Source organism: Platalea leucorodia (genome assembly GCF_965183815.1).
Source record: "Platalea leucorodia genome assembly, chromosome: 3".
Taxonomy (NCBI): domain Eukaryota; kingdom Metazoa; phylum Chordata; class Aves; order Pelecaniformes; family Threskiornithidae; genus Platalea; species Platalea leucorodia.
In genome coordinates, this window is record NC_138825.1 from 126,101,285 (window position 1) to 126,123,989 (window position 22,705).

General features: G+C 45.9%; 1 protein-coding gene across 2 annotated transcripts in view; it reads right to left on the bottom strand.

The window, feature by feature from the left end:
• The window catches only part of EXTL3 (exostosin like glycosyltransferase 3), a 135,532-nt gene extending 117,839 nt beyond the window's left edge, over positions 1–17,693 (bottom strand). Inside the window, exon 1 of one of the 2 annotated variants that reach the window (XM_082307701.1) lies at positions 17,551–17,693. The gene's annotated coding sequence lies outside the window, so the exon portion shown is untranslated. Of the gene's footprint in view, positions 1–14,177; positions 14,258–17,550 lie in introns of those variants that run through there. The other variant, XM_082307702.1, reaches the window with a different exon arrangement.
• Positions 17,694–22,705: the final 5,012 nt, after the last annotated feature.

Here is a 22,705-nt window from a genome sequence, read left to right on the forward strand (position 1 = left end):
AAGAGAAAACTTATTTCAAAATCTACTTCAAGAGTCAATGTATATAATTCTGCACTGCACAAAGCACAAATTGCTAATGTAAATGATATCTCCCTAGCTTAATGGCAATGATAAATTATGGCCAGCCACATATGTGGACACTTGCACTGAACAAAACAAGAAGGCACACCCAGAGCAAGCATGCCTTGCAACCACTAAACACACATTTCTGTGCTGTACGTGGGCAGCAACTGCTGTCCAGAAAATTTTAACAGCAGAAACTGCACTGCTTGCTGTAGAAAGAAAAAAAAAAAAAAAAAAAAAAAACACACCACCACAACACAAAAAAACTGAATACATTGCTTCTCATAGTCAAAGCCAGAACATAAGAAACAAGCAATATAATTTATTTCCACAGAAGAAGGAAAATAAACCCAAGAACACACACAGGGGAAGAAACAAGCCTCCAAAAGTGGATTTGCAAAATAGTTCAGGGGCTTCTGTGCAGGGCTACAACCTCAAGCAGAAGCTGGGAAGAGCAAAAACTACAGGTAAGCCAACTTCAGGGCTGATGCACACTGCAGAGCCCATAGCACCCCCTCCTCTGCCCCCTTCCCCGTTCCAGCGCTGGCTGGTTCAAAATAACCAAAATGCCTCTGCCCAGCATCCCAGCAGCAGTGAGGCTAGCTGCAATACGTGCTGGCTCCACTTCAAGCGCTGGCTCCATTTCTGCCCCCCACCTGTGACCCCCGTCACAGCCCGCAGCAGTGTCTGCACCGAGGCAGCGCCCCAAAGCCAGCGCAGAGCCTGCAGTAGTGGGTGCCCTAAATACTGCACATCCTTCAGCGCGTGACCCAGTTTCAGTTTGCCTAAAGTTACCCTTTCTGGAGTGGCCTCTGTCCCAAGCAGGAAGAAAAACATTTTTCCGCCTTTTGTATCAAGCACAAAACGCATCAACCTCATCAGTGAATGCTATTCCACTCACCTGCCCAGAGATACTCATCCACGAGAGGTACGCCATCCCCTCCATCCCAAGAGGATGCATTCAGTGCATCCGGCCCAGGTTCCCCTGCTGGGATAGCACTGGATCCAAAATCCGTGAAGGCTGCAGGCAAACAAACCTTCAGCAGGAGCAGAACCAGGCTCTCGCTTCACTGTGCTTCCTCCAGATAGCGGAAGCATGGCTCAGACACACTCACTCTTCACGAAGAAGTAAAAGCACTTTAAGGAGGGCTTTTTTCCCCTCCCTTCACTTTGTTTTAAAGGGCTGAAGAATTTCCTCTGTGAATGCTCCCAATTGTGGCTCACGCTGAGTTATTTTTAAAAGCATAGAACCAGATTTTCAAGACCCTGAATGAGGAAATGCAAAGCTTTTATTAAGCAATAATAGCCCAGACAATGGTCACAATTTCCCAAGGGTCTGAACACCGCAGCTGACAATAAGCTTTATTCCTCCACAAAACCCCCTTCACGGGCTAGGAGAGTTTGCTTTGTATGATCTAGGCTTAAGTTAGAGAGTTAAAACAAAAAGCTCTGTGGTCCTTTTCAGTGTGATTTCCTCCACCAATGCACATTTGATCAGAGATACAAAAATCACTGGGAAAAGACCCTTTGCGCTATCTCGTTCCCTCCTTTGCTAGTGCAGTAAGACCCCTCCCAAGCTTGCTACCAGGACATCACCCCATCTAGCTGGGCCTTTCCCTTGCGAGTGGATCAGAGCTGACAAACTGGCCAATCTTTCCATGGTCAGGAGAGTGAAACAAAGCCCTTCAACTTTCTTCATCGATATTTGAACCACCACACAATGACTCTCACTAAAACATTCAGAAACATGCTTCAAAGCTCAGACCCGCTACCACGTGGTATAATCAGATCCAGCAACCACATCAGCTCTTCCTTTTTCTGAGAAGGAGCAAGTCGCAACTACGAGGAGCTTGTACAGTCTCCAAAACTACCCAGGCACCCAAGGTTTGGCCTTGCATAAGCCAGTTCTCATTCAATACGGTGTCGCGGTGGGCCACAACCGATTACCGTTACACCTAAGCTAGCTGGTCTGGCTCTCTCTACAGCTAGCAAATGAAGCAGGCACTTCTGGGTCACATAAAACTTGATTGGTTCCAGATGTCTACTTAGGACAAGATGAACTGTGCTACAGAAATGGTCGTTTTTCTCCGCTGCCTATAAAGCAGACCTCAGAGAAAGGAGAAAAAACAAAACAAAACACAACTTTGTAGACACCTGCATCTGTACAAAAGAGTCCCAACCTAAACGTCTCCCACTCGAATGCTGCCCTCACCTTAAACAGCAAAGACGCTAACACCATAAATTCATTAGCTCTTCAAACAAAAATGAGAGTATTTCAACCCTCCCATCATCTCTCCTCTTCCTTGTCCCAGCGAAAGCACGGTGTGGCTGCATGGCGAACTTGAGACTACAAATAACCTCACAAACCAGAAGAAAGCTTAGATTCAATCCGATCACTTCCCAATCTGGTCTACCACACAGCCAGGAGAGAGAGACCACAGGATCTCTTTTTTCCAGATTACCACAACTTCAAGCGGTTTTGAAAACATTTCCTAATCTTCTGCGTATCTGTCAGTCAGTCTACAACCAAGAGAGCTTCTCTGCCCAAAAGGAGAAAATACTTCAACACCCTTCACGAATACCTGCAACGCTCCTGCTGCTGGTGCGCCCTCACCCAGACAGCCACCACGAGCTGCAGATGTGAGATACGTGCGCCTGCTGCATCTCTTTCCCCCTTCCACCACTCCTAGAGGTACAGACACTGGAAAATGGTTTCAAGTTTGTCTACAACTTCCTAAGGGAGAGAAGGAAAAGGTGTTTAGAGGATTTACTTCAAAATATGCTTCATCCCCTTCCCTTTTTCAACCCTGCCTGTAAAGTTAGACAAACATCAATAGCCTCTATCATCCTTTGTCTTTTTTACTGTAAACTTCAAGGACTCTTGACCCAATATAATCCCTCAACTTGGCTTAAAATGCTACTGAAAAATTATTAATAATCTGCTTGTCTGTAAAACAGCTGTCCCTGTTACAAATGAGAGTAACTGCATACACTGTCCAGAAAAGTACACAGAAATTCAGGATATGTTCAGAAAATGGATGTACTCGGAAACTGAGGATGCCAAACATACCCAGATATTGCCATTCAGAGAATTCACAGAAGCACTTTTTGTGCAGCAACATCTGTAAATCAAAGCCTATTATTTTCCACCCTCATAATCAAGAGATTTTCTAGATTATCTAGAGATCTGTCTGATCATGACAGACAAAGCTGTTGAACCTCATGCAGCTGCCTGAAACGCACACTCAGGCAAAGAGCTTACGCGTGACACCGAACAATAAACGCGGCCCCTTCAATGCTCACTTCCAATTAGCAAAATTCTCGGTGAGACAAGGAAAGAGCCCATCACAGCAAGAGGAGTGGCCACAGGTGACAAATGTGCATGCCAGCAGCCACAGCTTGGCAGACGAACCGCAGTCCCCATCTAACAAAGTGAGGATCAGAGGCAGACTGCAGTCGGCGCTTCATCTGCAGTCAATGAGAAGCCAGAGAGAGTGGAATATCGTTAGGAGGACAGACAGCAGAACTTAAAAAGGCAGCCTTGACAGCGAGCGTAGCTTCAATTAACAAGCTGTATTTGCAAGACCAGACTCCAAAATGCTCCTCAGCATCCAATCATCTAACTGTTGCTTAAAGACATATCATTATAAGAAGGAATTGGGTATCAGCTGGCTGAACTAATCCTAGCCAGATGCTAAAACTACCAGCAAATAGGTCAGTCATATATCCTACACCATTCAGGGCCCTCCAACAGGGAACAGTCACGCACCACCACTCATGCACCTGTGAAAACGGTTTGAGAGGTTTCTCGCAGTCCCGAATCCATTTGCCAAATGATACTTCATTTTGTGGTTCAGGGGAAGGCAAATCACAGCCCACCTCATTGCCGAGAAGCCTCTTCATTGCTATCTTTCCAAATCAAGTTATGCAACAAGTAATTCACTCCTACACATGTACGAGCAAAAATGCCCTTCAGCATTAATAACAATTCTAGATTACTATAATCTTAATAGAAATAAGATCACGGAGATTTTATTACACAACTCTGCAAATTACTTAAATCAAGCAAAAAAGTACAAGGTTAGATTAAAACTCCTTTTCTGCCTGCCTGTGAGAGTACATACAACAAAACTAAATACAGCTGTTAACTTTCAGACGCAGTGAACAGCTATTTATTGACCTATGGAAGATCCAAGCACACACCTCAAAAAGCATGTGCCAAGGATAAGTTATTCCAAGTACTTTAAGAGACACTGCTCTCAAAAGAGAGTGGTGACAAATACCATCTTTGGAAAGATTCAGGACTGTATTGTACTGAGCCTTCATTGCCATCAATGACCTTTACAGTAATCCGATAAATATTTTAGCATATAATGAATTTGCTGCATTACATTTGCTCTCTGGGCTACTGAAGATCAGCTAGGAACTGATCAATTGTAGGCATAAAGCTCCCGCGAAGCTCAAAGCTACAACAGAGATCTCACTGCCTGCATCGAAACTGCAGCAAAAAGCTGGGGGGGGTGTGGGGAGAAGAGAAAAAAAAGGTGTCTTTAAAAAAAACAACTCATGAGCTCACCATTTACATAAGCTTCCACCAGATTCACAGTACTAGCCAGCAGTGAGATCCCTGCAGTCACTCAAGCAGGACTGGTCCTGAAGCTGCATCTTTATTGTTATCAATCCCAAGATTTATTTATGCCAGCAACAAACCCCTCAGAGACAACCTCAAACAAGAGTTTGAAGGACAGGCTGCGCGGTAGCTCTGAAACACAAGGAAAGTTGCACATTTTAGCTCCGGTTCTGCCATCAGCTCATTCGGATGACTCGTATGACTTCAGACACCTTTTTGCATCTCCATTTCTTTGTCTGCTTGGAGACTTCAGTGCTTTGTCATTTTGCAGTAGCATCTCAAAAACACATGGAGTTGTCCATATCTCCTCAACCCAAGGAAAGGAGATGCCACGGTCTCCTTCCAGATACCCTTATCTCCACGGAGGGGTAAAGCTTCCACAGAACACACGAAGCCAGCAGATACCAGCACTGTGTCTGCTGATCTATGTCGAAGCCTCAGCCAGCCAGATTGTCTCATTTTTTTGGATCGCATTTTCAACACATGAAGAAAAATTATCCCAGGGGTATGGCAATGGACCAGAACGCAGGAGATCATTTCAAGACATCTCTAATAGCACACAATTAACAACAACTCCTCAATTTTGCCTTATGACCTCACTCATTAGGAAGAGTTTTTATCACCCTCAAATAACATCTTTACAAACACTCCCCCCCACGCCTCTGCCAAGTCTTTCCTTACTGCCATTATAAGCCCGAGGCTTCTCTTTCCTCCCCTTGAGATGGAGTCAAGGTAAGATCCTAATTTGCTCTACCATCTGCAATGAAACTGCCTATATACACGTGCCAAACAAGCTAGAATTACACCATTAATTTCAGCTTAGTCAGCTCACACCACAGACTAAGTCAATATTTGTCAGATATTTAGCAAGAACTACAATTTATTTAAATTCAGCGCACCGTGCTCACAGGAGCAGATATAGCAAAGGATGAGAGACAGTAGAACACACTGCTTGGGGTTTGGGGGACAAACACTAGATACGCACAGACTTTTGGCTGGAGATCTCCTGTTGTCAAAAAAAGGGGTTGAGGGAACAGAAGGATCAGTGTCCCCAGAGATCAGTCCGCCAAACCAGGCCTGCTTCATGAGAAACACCCAGCCTTCCTGCGAACGACGCTATGTGTGAGTGAGAACATCTCCTCTTTCAGAGAGGCAGGGTTGCTAAGGCAATCAAACAAAAGGCCTGTTGTCTGAACCAGTCCACAATTTCTCAACACATCCCCATCACTCCTAGCTATAGGGCAGTTCAGCCCATACAAGGAGCTCCAGCTAAATCCAGTCTCCATTGCAAAACCATGCATCTCTGAGCAGTTCTTAAGAGCAGTTAATGTTTTCTGGTATCTTCACAGCTGTTCCACAGCTGGCAGAGAACAAGGAAATTCTGAGGAAAAGGATTTATGTGAAAATAATGCCAAAGAGGAGGAAGTCAAGTCAGCAAGCAGAGCACAAGGAATAAAATAATAATAAACAGAACAGATTAAGCACAACTTCACCATAAATTGCAACCGGCCCACTACTCTTAGTTTTCAACAGAAACCATGGAAAAAATAAGAAACCATCAACTGCAGGACAGTCTCTCAGCTTCCCACCCCCTTCTGCAATCTTATAAGCTTCTGAAATCCAGTTGTTTAAAACAAGCACAATCCAGCAGATATCGATGCTGTGAGTCAGCAGCGTCTCTTCACAGATGTGATCTCTCCCAAAGTGACTGTTTTCCAGAGCAACATCTCCAGACCAAGCGCAGCGTCAGCGCAACTCGCTCTCAGAGTTTTCTGCCAGCACTGTTTAGAGGAAGAAAAACTGCTGAAACCACCCAGCATGCCAAGTTGGTTAATGACATCGCAAAGAAATAGATGTCAACTTTCAGATGAAGCTGCTCCAAGTTAGAAGATTGACATTTTTCCTTTTTCGATATAAAAAGCTAGAGAAAATAGAAGCAATTCCTTAAATTGCCACTTCATTTTCTCACGATAGCAGCGTTTCCCCTCCTCCGTGATTGCAGGCAGATACTAAAGCTTCTGGATCTCTCTAACCCTGTTGCGTGTGGTGGTTCATCCTGCTAGCTGTCCAAGTTCTTTGCTCACACGAGCCCTGGGAAATGGTGCCAAAATTGAAGATTAAAGGAATAGGTCAGTGAAAAAAATCCCAATAAACAGAGCATCCCAGGAGGGGAAAAGAAGTGTTGATACAAACCTCCCTCTTACACAACCAACCGCAGTAAGTCCCCTCCTGTCAGCAGATATGAAGCATTACACGGGTCAGAGCTGCCACCAGCAGAGAAAGCTGCTCATAAAAACTAAAGCTACATGGGTGAAAACTAAGTGTTCCTCGTTTTGTATATAACTGTCTGGGAGAGGAGAGTCCAAACACCAAGTAAACGGTCCACGTGCAGCCCAAACCAGCTGCAGAGCGTGGAGCCTCCCAGCCAGCAGCATCCCTGGGACCTCGCAGGGAGCCAACCTTGGCGAAAGGAAGGTGCCTGCAAGGACACAAGATCCAAATCCAAAAGAAACTTTGTTTTGCAGCACTGCAGCTCACTGAAAAAAATGGTTTGGTTTTTTTTGTTTGTTTTGTTTTTAATTCAGTCACTGAGTAAAACTTAAAAACAAAAAGATACATATCAAGATTTAGAGCAACATTTTCTCTCGCCCATGGACAAACTCTTCAGCTACAGAAGATGAAGGAAATCACACCGACAGCAATGGACACGCATACGTATCCTGCATTTGAAAGCACAAAGAACAAAGCTCTGCTGAATCTAGGAATTAGAAAGCCTGACAGATTTAACTCTGGTTTATCCCCTGGCAAATTAGCTACTGTTTAAACATGGGGCTTGGCATTACATCATCTGTTTGCAGGGGATTTTTTTAATTTTTTTTTCTAAAGCTAAACCATTCTTGTGTGCACAGCTTGAGGAACATCATTCATTCCTAACAGACTCAACAAAATGAAGGGGTGGATCAAACTCTTTGCAGGAGCCCTGCAAGCAGGGAAGCACACACCTAAACTGCTTTGCAAGTTCAAACAGTAGAAGATCCTATCTAGAATTTAGCAGGAAATACAGAGTGCCCCTCAGCTCTGTCTATTCAGATTCAAGGATGAAAAGCCCACTTTTTCGAGTTATGATGTGCAATACCCAGCCTGATTAGGGGGCTGAAATCACACATGCTTCTGCTCGCCCAGCTCCAGTTCACTGTGCATCTAAGGAGACATGTGGTTGGGTCCCATTTGATTCTTCCACTCTTTTCTGTCATCTGCGCAAATAACTCCAGCATTTCAGTCCTTCTAGATACGACACTGCCTTCACGGACCAGACTGAGAGGCAGGGAAGGACCAGCTGCAAACTGAGCTACTGGAGATATTTTCAGTGTCTGTTCTCTTGCTCCAGCTTGGACACTCATTTTGGAGACTTATTTTCCCTTGAGAGACGCAGATCTCCGTCAGTGCAATTTTGTTTCGCAAAACTTGGCAGAACCCTAATTTTGCAGCACCTGCTCTTTGACGCTTGTTTCACAGAGCTTGCTTTGGTGTATTTGAAGGACCAGGCTCTCACAGCCTCTCCAAGTACAGCTTTGGAAAAGACACGGTGCAATGGGCTCTCATGTGAAAACTCATATTTAAACGCTGAGTCGATCTGAAAGATTTCACACAATCTGGTTTTCCGACCCTTCGATCTCAAGAGTTGTCAGATCTTAGAGAGGAAAGAGGGAGAATGCCAGAAGAGACGCTTCGAAAGGGTAAAAGGAGGAACCATTGCTCTCGTTCCTGAGAAGAGCAGGTTTCACACAGACACACAGTTTGTGTAGAGTGAGGCCCTCTCAGATGTTTGACATTTTCCTACATACCAAACCCACAGTGGCCTGCCACCACAATCCAGTGACATCAAGGAACAAGATTTCACAAGACCTTTGCTAAAACTTTGTAAAAAAAAAAAAAAAAAAAAAAAAAAAAGCCACAAAACAACAACAATTTTCTTCTTCTAAACCTGGTAAGGTTCTATGACCTAATCGCATTACAACCTGTTAAGCTAAAAAAAACCAAAAAAAACCCACCCTAAACCACCAACACTTCAACCAACCAACCAAAAAAACCAAAGCAAAAACCCAAACAAAATCCAACAACAAACCACAGCCCTTTCATCATCTCTAGACATTTCATCATCGCCTCTAGACATCCAAAAATACAGTGAGAGTTTTCTCCGTAGATTAAAAAAATAAATAAATAAAGCATTGTTTTGAAATAACACCAAGGACAAGCAATTCTGGATTAAACAAAAAAACCAACAAAAACCAACCCCAAACACAAAAAACCCCAAAGTTTCAGAAAACTACATCTATGGAAGTCCTGTTAAAGACAGTTTAACCTTTAAAAAAGCCAGAACTGTAATGCACGCAGAAGAATAGGCTTTGCTGTCAGAATGTAATTAAAAAAAAACAAAACAGCTCAATTCTGCTCTATATCAAGATAGCCAGGAGCTGATCTGGGAGAAAGTCAAGCAAACAAATTTTCTCTCTGCGATTCCAAAAGGTCATTGCAAACAATTACTAAAATGCAATACTGAAAACAACATATGCCAATTCTTTTTTTCACTTTAACAAGACATCTTTACTGCTCCAATTATTGCTTGGAATGAATAATAATCCCAAGGATCGCATAGCCAGTTAAATAATTATATGAATACCAGGGAACCATTAAAACTGCATTTCAAAGCGAGAAGGCCACACAACTGTTTGTCTCCTCTTCCTCTCCCTCTGCTTTTGCATAACGCAGTTCCCAAAACAGATCTCATCTGCCGTTAAACTTGGGCCAGAATGAAGACATTCCTTCCCATGTATGGGAAATAAGGGAAATTATTAATTTCACTTCTCAAAACCGAAGAGCAGAAGTCATAGTAAGAAGGCCTCAGAATAAAAAGTCAGGCAATAAAAAGAAGCGCCGAAGCCTGAAAAGATTTGTACCAATACCACAAGTCTTTCCAGTTGTCTCACTGCCAAGCAGCCTTCAAAACGGGGCATTTTCTTCTTTCAGTGCAACTCCAGTCCCCATTAACAGGAACTGCGTGTGTCAGCACAAACCTCGGTTTCACCCAGCAGCACGCAGGAACTGAAAAATGAGCATCCTATTCTAGTGACCTTCACAGTCATATACAACAGCGAACCGTTCTTGTCCATTCAGCGCGTTCATTTATAACGAGTCCCCCAGCTTCATTAAATTGCCCTCGTTGGTCCTGAGCAGGCTCCAGATTTGCGATAAAGATAAGAGAGCGCTGGAGCAGACCTCTGACACAGCACAGCAGCTGTGTCACTGTGCCACCGCCTATTCTACATCTGCCCAAGCCGTACAATGCTCAGCCGCTCCTGTCGCTGCCAGGGGAAGGGGACAAGCACATTGCCCTCCTTAAGTAGCAGGTGCCCATCCCTACCATCCCCTCCAGCAGCAAAGGAGCAGCAAGCCCCGCTTCTCGCTGCTCTGTCTCTGATTTTGCCTTTGGAGTAACAGAAACAGGTCAGCTCGTACCGGGCATCGATCCCTCATAGCCCTGGAGCAGCAAAATTCAGAGTACCACAGCTGGGTAAAAATATCAAAATATTTTTTTATAGTGCTCGTATCTCACATCTTGGGAGAGCCAGGCTGGACTCAAGACAGCAATATCCTAATGCAGGAACATTAAGACAGCAAACTAACAGTAAGAAAAGGGGAGAAGGGCTGCCTAGCAACTTCCCCCCCATCCTACTGCTAAGGGAACCCCCCATCTCCCCCCAAAACACCCACAAGCAGTTTGCTGTTGGATTATCAAACCGAATCACCTCACTGAGGCATCGTATAAATGACAAGGACTGCAGAGCTGAGAGAGGGAAAGGGACCAAGGCCACCCCTTCCAGCAGCAAGCTATGGAATCAGTTCAACCACGTCACGCATCCTGACTCCAAAGGCCAGCGTCAACAAGAACTGGGCAGTACTTCCCTACATCACAGAAGCACTGCGATACGCTCAGATACTATGGAAACACTAACCTCTATTTCCTACAGATTTATAAAGCACAAAAGCAGGGGAAGGTGACAGGAGAGCTTGGGTATAATCCCCTCCCTCCCCAAAAAGCTCTGCATAAACATACAAAGAGTCCGTACACAGTATGAGTTAACACAGCGCTCCCCCAATACGCACACAACAGCTTTTGGTAAACAGGCTAAGAATAGGTACAGGGACAGCAAAGCGTCCAAGCAAGACGGCCCTGCAAAGCAGCATTAAGCTCGCGAGAAACATTGGCAATGCTGCTTTTGCTCTGATCGGTTTTAAGAAGAAGAAATTCACTTTGGCTCTTTTTATAATACCTACTCCATTACATTTGTCAAACAGCTGCCACTTTCTGTCCCAGATACAGCTGCTTTCGGTGGTAACCAAAAGGATTGCCGTGTCTGCGCATGTATTATAGATCAGCGAGGCATATTAAAACAGACTCGAGATCTGTCTAGAGATTACATGTCACCGCTTCCAAGTCAATGGAATTATACAGAGACCCAAGTCGGTGCAAAGCCTGGGTCGTACTTGTATAAACCACTCCAGAAGATGCTGGGGGCCTTGCTGCCTGAGTAACACTGTCTGAAATGCAGGCTCAGTACGACAGACATTCAACTGACGCAAAAACATCTTCCCCAACAGCTCCTTTGGAAAGGAAGAAATAATTGCGCTGCTTGGCCTTTCTAATCAAAATCGTCATTGTCCTGGCAAAGTAAAAGTCATTTCCAGAGAAAGAGCAGGTCTGATTCCTGAGGGGCTGGGGGCAAATTAGCTTCTGTACAAAAGCCTGGAGATACCTGCCAGCTCCAGCTCAATCATTACTCCTAACTAACTACACCCTTGAGACACTTGCAAAAGGCTTGGTGCTATTCATCACTGCCACAAACTAAAAACAAAGTCAGAAGACCCTGGAGGCAAACGTGAGAAACTAACTGCAAGATTTCTTTGAATCTTTTTATTATTTTTAATTAAATCTTATTTTTTGTTAAGAATTCTAAGATTAACATCAACAATAGCACTTTGCAGACATTTCTGATTTACAGCTTTCCCGTGAAGTAAGGTAGCCTCAAACCTGTTTTATAGGTAAGAGGAGTAACAAGTTTGCAGACTACGACAGAGCCTGACAGCAAAAAACCAAAGATCTTCTGGGTCCATCAAATCCCGCCTGCTCCGCTAGAAAGCAACCACATCAGAACCAACGCTATGTTCTGCTTTTAGCAAGATCAACGAAATAACAACCACCCAGAACTTTTTTTTTTCCAGATCACTACAAGGACAGCTCTTGCCTTTCTCCAGGTCTTTGTTTTTGTTTCCTGATGCACAGTTGAGAACTTGCAAGGAAAGGCTTAACAACAGCTAATTGTCAGACGCCACAGTAATTAGTGGCAACTTTCCAACGCATCCATCTCTGGCTGGTTTTCCGATAGCTGGCTCCTCCTCAATCCCCACATTAAAATGAAGGTACACAAGGTAGGCGGCAGATTCATTTACAAGTACCAAGGTCTTCCCAGGAGAGATGCCTAAGGAAAGAAATATCTTACCTAAGCAATGCATGGGTTGGGTTTTTTTTCTTCCCATTTGCTATGGGACTGCTATCTTTATTAATAATCTGAGAATGATGTTAACCTATTCACTGACATATATCATTAGATGTACAATGCATTTCTGGGAGTCAATGGGCTCCTGTATCGCATGTTATCTCTGGCCAGCGAATTACTTCTGAACGAGGAAGACAGGATCACACTGTCCTGTCTTCTGCCCACCTGCTGGTTACACATCACCGCTTTGATGTTACTACTCCACTTATATCAAAGGTTTCTGACCTATTTTATTTGCAGACCCTTACAAGTTCCCCAAGAGTGAATTCAGGACTGCTTTGCTTAGGCTTTATAGACCCCTTAGAAAGAGGCTCACACCGTTGCTCTATATATTTAGGCTCTGCTCTCGACTCCGAGGCTCCCCACTTTTTTGGCAGCTCTTCTTGTCACAAGCTCCAACGCTTTCGTGCCAACCTTTTCCAGGCGTCATCTGCATGTCAGCAGTACTCCACAGCATATACTCCACTCAACACCAACACAGTCCAGAACACATCACTTCCCACTAAGTGCCTACACAGAGCAGACCTGCAATATAATTACTTCCTTGTGCCCATAATAGAAACACTAAAAGACGTGTACAAATTTCATCCTGATGCACTCCTGCATTACATATGATGCGGAGGCATTTAATCAAGGGAGGAAGAGATAAAGAAGTCTTTCCCACATTCAGTGACGTGCTTAATTCCATCACATTCAAATCTGGACCCACAAGGTGGGGTACATATGGGACGGGGAGAAGAAAAGCTTATCTTCACATCGAAAATTGAGATGTGTTGATGGGACAACATAATGGAGGGCGTTGATGGTTTTAATTGTACTGCCCTTATATAAGCAGAGGACCCAATTTCCACATCAAGTTGCAAACCTTGAATTCATCATTTGACTGGAGTTCGAAAGAACTCAACCCGTCGAGAAGCGTCCCCTAAGGAAGACGACACACGTGTAGAACAATTTATTTCCTGCTCTATGACATTTTGGCTTTCAAATAAATATAATTCACTTTCAAATTAATTCACAGATGGCCAATATACTGGCATAGATTTAAGACGACTACACAGCTCCACAATCCTTTCATCTTACACAGAAGGGCTAGCACAAAACAGTAAGAAAGCTCATCCTACAGAGTCAGATGTCAGAACATACACTTTAGCACAGCAGCACTCATACCAAAACGCAACAGGAATGGAAACAAACCTCAGGCTACCTGCACTGCCACTATCCCTAGGAAGAAAGTCAGGTAAGAAGATACCTGCAAGTATTTTAAATCACAGAAGAAAGCATTTTATGAAACAAGACAGATAAAAGGCTAACCAGCTGGAAACTAGACATTAAAAAAGAAATAAAAATGTTATTTGTGCAGTGAAAAATGTTATTAGCATTTTGCATTAGAAGAAACTTGAGAAAGTTTCTTAACGTTCACGGGTTAATCCTGTGATACTACTCGTTAATCCCTTCTGATACTACTCTCAGGCAACCATTTGCATTAGAAAAGTGACACACTTTCTTAATGCACCAAAATTCATGGGCAAGGGGGAGGACAGGGGATAGACAGAGAAACCACACCCCCAGCTCCAGGCAACGAGATCCCAACCATTTAAGAAGCTGACTGTAAGGGCAGAAATTCTGAGAATCGTTAAAACACACACGTTAAAAAAACTCTTTTACATCCATTAGTGGCTACAGATTATCTGATGGTTTTTGAGTTTTATGTTTGTCGGGGAGCAGGGAGGGAGTCCTAAAAGATTGATTTGCTTGATTTATGAGTCTGGATTTTCTCTATTTCACTTGATTTTATCAATGCGGGACAGGTCACTTTGTAGTGTTATGGGTTACCTCAACACAGCCCTGAGAAACCAATGTCCACTCACCACGAGTTAGTGGGGGCAGATGCCAGCAGAGGGAGCACAGCACACCTGCGCACTTGTAGGAAAGACTGGATATCGTAAACTTCCTCTGCAAACACTAAATTAAAAAAAAAAAAAAAAAAAAGATATTGGAACTTGCTTTAAAATTGCTGTAGTCTTGTAGGGAATGTCCAGCAAGTCAAGGCAGAAGCTACAAAATGTCCTTTCAAATCCATCTGTGATAGATTAGTCAGTGCTCTAAACTGCTCTTGCTGTTAAGAGACATCAATTAACTAATAGCTATGATTTCACAAAAATGGGATTTCAATTTGCACTTCAAAACTGGCCCTGCAACTGCTGTGTAATAACATCAATTTACCTGGTTGGCCAGCGCTCAAGGCCTCCTACGCCCAGGCAATCCAGGGATCGATTAGCTGTAAGCCACGGAGCTGTACGTGTTTCTGTCTTTATCCTTCCTAACAAACCCCAAAACCCCAAATTGGCTTTGCACCTCTTCTCAGGCAACATCCACCAACATCATTTGCATCTGACAAACAGCCGCCTAACCTGCAGGAGCCAAACTCGACCACGACAATCCCCAGTAAACAGTACTTTCAGGTATTCTCCAAGAAGAAAACTATGGCCTCTTTGCTTTTGAGGATATGTCTAAATTGCAAGCACAGAACTGCAAGCGTACTCATGCTAGCTTTAGCCCAGCCTGTGTTAGCACAGGTTACGAGACAACTGCAAGTCCCAGCTCTGTGCCCCAAATCCCACGTGAACGCTTCCCCTACTGCCTAGCCACATACTAGCCTATGCGTACTGAAATGGCATATATCTAAATATGCCTACGAGTATCACTTGCCTTTTTCACAAGGAAGCAAACAAAACCCCCACATATTTTGCTTGCTGGCTGGTTAAGACATAGGAATCCCAGCCTGGGTTAGGATTCGCTCGTTACAGCAACAGCAAAAATTCCACCTTGGGTTAAAACCCCAGAGTTAGGAACTGCTTTAAAATGTTCACTGTCTCTTCCTGCCCCAAAAAAAGGGTGTTTAGCAGAGGTCACAGGTAGAGAAGTGAGACAGCAAGCACTGGGAAAACCTATCTGCTGATGGGGAAACAAGATCCAACGATCAGGAGGTCCCTTCCAGTTCAGTGTTTTTGTGGGGTATCCAAAGCAGAAAAATTGCCTCTGGACTAGGAACCAATTCACATTTGACTGCTGTGATCTTGGCTTCAAACAGCTAGCATATGTGGTTAGCTGCGTTTCCCACCCCGGTGGAATGATCATTGTGGGCAGGGGGAGGAATGCCCTGGGAAAACAGGCGAGGCAACTGGGAGAGGTGATAGGAGTCAAACAGCAAGGAGAAAAATCGGGCGGCAGAGACTGAAAGGAAAAAAGAACAAATACACAGGGCCAGGAGGAGAGAGACAAACTCTAAAACCTTAAGATGATGGTATCATGGCATTTCAAGGTGTAATAGTCACGGAAAGCAGACTCAGGATGGGCCCTGGCTCCACATATGCAAGCAGGCCCTGGGAAGGCATCAACAACATTCAGTTCATCGGCTGAACAGTCCCAGAGATCCACACTACAAATATTCAAGGGAAGAGGATGATGATGATGATCTTTCCCATCCCATCTTAACAGCACACAAACAACCCTCCAATTTTGCCATACACAGTTGAAAAACAGTCTAAAGCAAAGGCAATTCAACAATCATGGTTTTCTTTTTTTTTTTTAATTTGCTGCTTTTGCTCCGACTTGACAACCACCAAAATCCATCCTCGCATGCAAACAAACACGAGCTAACAACAGTCTCCACTTGAAAAATTAGGGAATTTCAGAAAACTATTTTGAACTTCCCTTCTGCAACAAGACATCAAGAAGTTCAAGAACTGTTTGTACCACAGCTGAGCTGCCAGAAGAATTTGGCTGTACGGTGCTCAAATGAAGGCAGTCAGTTACCTCTGCTCCAGAATCTCTTAACGCTGAGCTGAACCGATGCAAACTCCCATTTCTCCACGGAAACAGAAATATCTGTAAGATAATCGCCTGCATGTGACACCCCTTTCAGGAAACAAAGTTATTTAATCTTCTTCATACAGATGTCAGACTTGCAGCACGGAAACCCAGAAATTTTAAAGCCACGCTATCATATCGGGATATCAACACACACGCTTTATCAGGTGCACCATAAGCAACAAGAGACCACAAACTAGCCAATGAGAACCTCAGTGTTTGAATTTTAATACACACAGCAACAGGACAGCATATCTAGAAAGCACATTTTGCTTCTCGGCATCTTTGTGAATCATTAATACCATTTTAATAATTTCCAGCTCCTCCAGGCTCCAAATTGTTTGGGTTTGTACCAGCATAACGGGGTGTTAGGCAGTCAGCAGCAATGCGTTAACCCCACACTGGTAAGGTTTTTGATTGAGGAAAGACCCCTATGTTTTTGAGTAAGAAGAGACCTCACGTGGGGAAAACAGCTGGGAAAAAAACATATAACAGGAACCTCAACTTCAGCAAAGAATTCACAGGAGCATAACATGAGCATACCAGAAACGCTGAGAAGCCCAGAGACAGCAGCCTTGCCGGTTCTGTCCTCACCATCTCGCAAGGCAAAAAACCCCAGCACAAGCAATGGGGAACACGCACCGATCCGGGGGCACTTGCTGCCCCAGGCAGCGGCGAGCGTGACGGCTTTGTCAAGTTTCCAAGACACGGGACGACCCTGCGAGACGGCAACAAGCGCGTCGGGGTCAGCGCTTTCGGTGACCGTCGAAGCCCGGACCGGGCGCTAGGCCTCAAGCCCCCATGCCCAAACCTGCCTCAGAGCGGGAGGAACGGCACCGCACCGGCCACGGGGGAGGCGACGTCCCCTCGAAGCGCAGGAGATGCCGCAGGCAGCCAGGGGAGACGGGACGAGGAGGGGTCTCCGGGCCGCCGGCCCCTCACGGAGTTAGTTGAAAGAGGCGGGAAGGAGGGCAGGCGGGAAGGCTGGAGCCTGTCAGCGGCGCCAGGTGCTGTCGCAACCCTCCCGCCAGGAGGGACCCCAGCCTTGTGGCACCCCCCCGGCAGCGTCCCTCGCCCTGTGAGACCCCCGCAACGTTCCTCACCCTGCGAGGGCCCCCCCTCCCGGTGTCCCCAGCCCTGAGGGACGCTGTCCCCCCGGCCTGCCCCTCAGGGACGCCCCAGCCGGGCTGAGGGAAGGCCTCCCCCCCCTCGCCGCCTCAGGGCGGGCGGGGGGGGCTCCCTCCGGACTGTACCACTCCCGCCACTCACCCGGCCCCACGGGCTCCCCCGGGGGTGGTGGCAGGGGGGTGTGCTACCGCCGCCAGTCGCTCTTCTCCCCGCGCACCCCGTACGTGGTGCGGTCCAGCCTACCTCTTGCTGCCCTCACTTCACCCTCCTGGCGGAGCCGCGGTCCCGGCGCCCGCTGCGCCGCCCTCCGCGAGTGGCTGGGGGGGGAGCCATAGCCGCTGCCTTGTCTTCCCCCTTCGTCCGCCCTCCCCTGCTCCCCCCCCCCCGATCCGGACACAGTTGGTTTGTTCCGAGAAGCCGGCCGGTCTTCTCCCCTAAACCGCTGGATCTCTCACGTCTTCGGCCATTTCCGACCGAAGCGGCGGAAGTTGCCGAAGTGGTGGCGGAACTTAACGACCTTATCCGAAGGGTGGGCGGAAATAGCCGAACCGGCGGCGGAGCAAGCCGAACCGGCGGCGGAACTGGCCGAAGGGCTGAAGGGGCGGGGAGCAGAAAGGCGGAGGAGGAGACTCTTGGCTCCGGAACCTGCCGAAAATAACCGAAGCTCCGCAGCTCTGCTCCGTCTGCAGCGCGGAGAGAAAAGGCCCAAATTGGCAAGGACTCACTCGGTCACCACTCGCCCTCTCCCGGTTCTGAGGAGGGGAGCAGGGCGGCAAACCGAAGGGGAGCTCTGTCCCTTTAAATGGTGGAGGAGGCGGAGCAGCTGCTCCCGCCCCTCCCAGAGCCCGCCCAGCTGCCACTGCGCATGGGCGGGGGCGCTTTTCCCGCCCACAGGCAGGCACGTGCAGTGCTCTCCCCTCTCCTCAGCGAGGAGCCGCCATGCGGAGCCGCCGTCCTCCCAGTGCCCGATGCTGCCCCGCACCGGCCGCCGCGTCCCAGCCCTTTAGCCGCGGCAGCCCTGTCCCCCACAACCCCTGCGAGGCGGGAGGTGCACCCTCGGAGCTCAGCCCTATGGGACAAACCACCGTGGTGACTGTGAAGGTTGCCGCTGATCCCCCAGAGAGATGTCCAAGTGACTCTTGGCAAAAGGGGTTACGAAAACAATTATATTGTGGCAAGCTGATCTAAAAACACAAAGACACTGACTGCAGAGCCTGCTTACAGGTACTAAAATACCACTACAGATTTGAATCTGTTACAAAATTACATCAAAATCCAACCTGGAGAGTTTGCATTAACAGCATAAATTATCACTCATTCTGGACAAAGTACTTTTTTAAATACTAGAGTGGTGTTAAATGTCATTAGTGGTTAAATGTTAAGTCACAGCAGCTATGTAAAATTCAGGGCAACAAGTACCGAACATACCATGCAACAGATGGTGACTGAAGCAAAAGGAAAAAAAAAAAGCAATGGGCAAATTAAGGGGGGGAAAAAAAAAGGCAAGTAATGGTGCCAGCATCTTCTCACAACAAAACCAAGTCAGACAGGTTCAGTACTCTGCTTCATTGCTTTATGCACTTTATATTTTAGGCATGAAAGGCATTCATATCTATGGGAATCCAATCCCACCCCAAAGCGCACAAACTGACAACTTTTGGGGGATTAGAGAATTTTTCACAGGAAGAAACGGGGTTTTATCTCTGTAGGAGCGGAGAGGGTGGCAACCGTAGTGCGTCTCTGGCCACAAAGCTCCAGGAATCTCGGCTTTAATAAAACATGAGCACTTCAAGACTGCAAGAAACCACTTTTCCACTGCGCTGCACTTTTTAACAGTCATTTACACATGTGTGAAGAATGCAAGGAGAAACTAACTTTTATACTGGGATGAAAAACCTGTGGGGAGTAAGGCGGGGGGACACAGGTTTAGCCTTTGATAAACAATACGAAATCCAATCTCACAAGCAGGGAACGTGCTGTACTGAAGGGCAGGAACAGGTACTGCAGGATCAAAGGCTCTAAGAAACAATTCTTTATATTTTTCAGGAAAAAAAAAAGATAGACTGTGACGGCATTGCACAGTATAAAGACAAAATTAACATCTGAATCATTGAACCCCTGTTGTCCTAGCACACGCATCTGTTCCCACTGCACCAGGCTTGAGGTTTTGCTCTTCCACCCTGCCCTACCTGGAGCTCGGCACGAGGAAATGGGGAGACAATCAATTCCCTTCAGCACCTCGCCGAGGCAGAAATACAAATGGAGAACGTGCACGTCAGGACACAACTCGAGAGAACAATTCTTCTCCCAACTCCCAAAAGAAAAGCTTTCAGCATCAGCAGCCAGTCTGGTGAGTCTTTCTTTCAGAAAGCACTATCAATCAACGCTATTACACATTATATTGATGAAGACAGCTTCAGATTTAATCCCCTTCTTTGTGTAGTTACCCTTCTTATTCTAATGTAACGGGAGATCAGTATTAAAGGGGAGTTTTCAGTTTCCCTTCCACCAAGCCAAAAATCCACTGCTCAACTGCCTTCTGTATATCCCAACAGAAAAATTGCCCTGTTCAAATATCTTCATTTTCCACCCTTTCTGCTGTCCGCACTTTTGTTTTCTCATATACAGTACCCAGGAACACACATAAAATTTTGACGTCAGAAGTGGATCTTAACGGGCAGCATCTATAACCTATGATGAATAATAGTTTAAACAAGTGAATAAGTGGCGTGGAGTGGTTGTCTGACTCCTTTCCTAGCGAGGAGAAGCCTTTTACGCCTAGCAGCTTCTCAGCCTGGTTTCCCAAAGGAACAAGCCTTAATGCACAGCGCCGACGGACTGCACAGTGCCAGTCCTCTTACAGACTTTGGAACTCCTTGGCGACTTTTAGTTGAATCTGACAGAGGGGCAGAGGTCTAAAAATACTAGATCCTGCTCTGCAAAAGCGGGCAGGTGCGATGCAAAGACACCTAAAAAGCAGCTGCAGTTCAGATCTCGTTCGACCTGCTCACCAACCAAGCAGCCGGGCTGTGCGGGGCTCCCAGCCAGCGATCCGAGTGGTGTATTTCCAGCCAGCAGCATAAACAGCGATCGGAGGTTTGGGATTTGGGGGGTGCCAGGGAGGCAGCGATAAGGAGGGACCTGGGGGTTTACGGTAAGAACAAGAAGGAGGGAGGTTTGGGGGTGGTGGGAAAGCGAAACGGGATGAGGGCCTGTGATGGCACACACCCTAGGAGACAGAAGAAATGGTGGCTGTCAGAGGCTATAGGGAAAAGACAAAATCTAAGAAAAACTGGCTTCATGAGTCCCACTGCTCACAGAACAACTTATTTAGACGCCTCTGTATGATTTCACGCTGGGAACCTCCCTTACGTTACCTTTTAAGTAGCTCTACAGTTGGCAGCTGCAACTGAATACAGTGAATGCCATCACACCTGTGTGTCCTCCTCATCTCCCCTTGAAATGGTCCCCACTTTACCTCTTTTCCGTACCCGCACCAAATTCCCTCTTCCTCATCCCACTTGTAAGCATTTCTCGCATCCAACACACTGGTGTCTCCAATCTGCTATAAATTACATTAAGTCATTTCAAGCAGGTATTAAGGAGTTTCAGGGCCAGCTAATGCACGTTTCCGTGGCACGCTTCCACGGCCTGAAATAAACTTCAGAAAAACATCCATCGCTCCTCAAGGGAACACCAGTCTAAGGGGAAGACCCTGAACTTTCATCTTTTCCCTGCTACACTCCTTTCGGTAAATCTTTTTTAACGTCTTTCTCCTCCCTTCCACAGGAGACAGTACCAAGGCCAGACCATCTGCAGATTTTACAAGTTTCACGGAATGTTTTTAGACCGCACTCTTAACCTCAGACACTCCTATCAGATTTCACAGGATTCAGTCGCTTTTTAGCCCCAGGGTGCTGTAGGTGCTAAACAGACAATATACATCTCTCAGCCACTATGGAACGACTGCACAGCAAAGCTCAATTTTTAATCCTGCTGAGACTATGACTGCTTCCAGCCATCAGGTATCCCACGGCAGGCTTCACAAGAGAGGAAATGTTAATCTGGAATGCTGGCCAAATTCCATTTTAGGTAATTACATTCTGACAATTTACATTCTCCCTGCAGTTTTTAATGGATATGGATATTTTTTTTTTCCTCCTTACGTTATGTCATAAAAGCAGTGGCCTGGTCCTGCTCCTGCTGTTACAGCAGCTGCCAGGCTTTGCAGCGTAAGTAGCTGCATTTCAGTGGTAGGTGAAGGCATCTCGGTACGTTTAAATAAAGCACTTTGAAGAGGCCATGGGCACAAGAAGCATTGTAACGATACACCCTACTGCTGGCCATCAAGCATAGCAAGGGCTAGAGCATAAAATGAAACACTCAGTGGCATTATCTATGTTGGGAAAGGAAAAGTTAGCAGAGGAACGGACACACGGACGTAAAGACTTTTCCCTCCCAAATGCTAATGCAAGTTTGGACGCAGTGCAGCCCCAGCTGGGATCAAAAGAGCAAATACAACAAACTATCAGCATCCTGCACAGCGGAACCAGATCCTGACGGCAGAAGAAAGTAAGTTTATAAAAGCAGCAAAAGCTTTTGGCAAGATGCTGGGATGCTGGAGGACGCTGCCTGGTAGTAAAACGGTGTGAGGAAAAGAAATGCCCGTTCCCTTGTTAACGAAGGCACAGTTAGCGTTTCGGATTTTACCGAGCTATTTGAAAGAAAAATCATGAGGCAAGAAATGGGGCAGAAGGTTTTGTTTAAGGTGGAATATTATGGGTCACACTCGGAGTATGTGGAGTTGCACTGCCACACATTCGATTAAGAAGAAACAGTCTAGATAAATTAATTAAATGACTGTATTATGCTTTGTTTATAAAACCATACATAACCACACTATGTTATTTTCTTCACAAGAACCGCAATGCCTAAAAGGGTAATTTTCATATTTCAGCAACAATGAAGTAAGTTAAGGGAGATTAGGAGAGTGGTTACAAACAAACCGTGAGAGACCAGACGGCTCAAAGGATGGGCAGAGAGACGTAGCTTTCCCTCCTCCCGCAACGTGTCCCAGATCATTAGCAACCGAAGGCTGTTACTAGCACGGGGTGAATATTTCTCACAAGCAGCTTGTTGACCAAAATGTGGTTTTCTCCATCCCCCAAACTACCAGCAAACCAATTTCAGTATGACTTCAGGCTTTGGTGGAGCTAGACACAGTGTGAGCAGGTGAAGGTAGAGCGGGTTTTCTTGCCCATGTGTCTAAAACCGCTCACAGCAATTCCACAGCAATTCTGTGAACCTGGCTCTCGTTTCCTTCGCATTTTTTATAGTTACCTAAAAAATGAAATGCTTAGAGTCACGCAGAGTCATTTTCTGTGCGTGAATCAAGCCT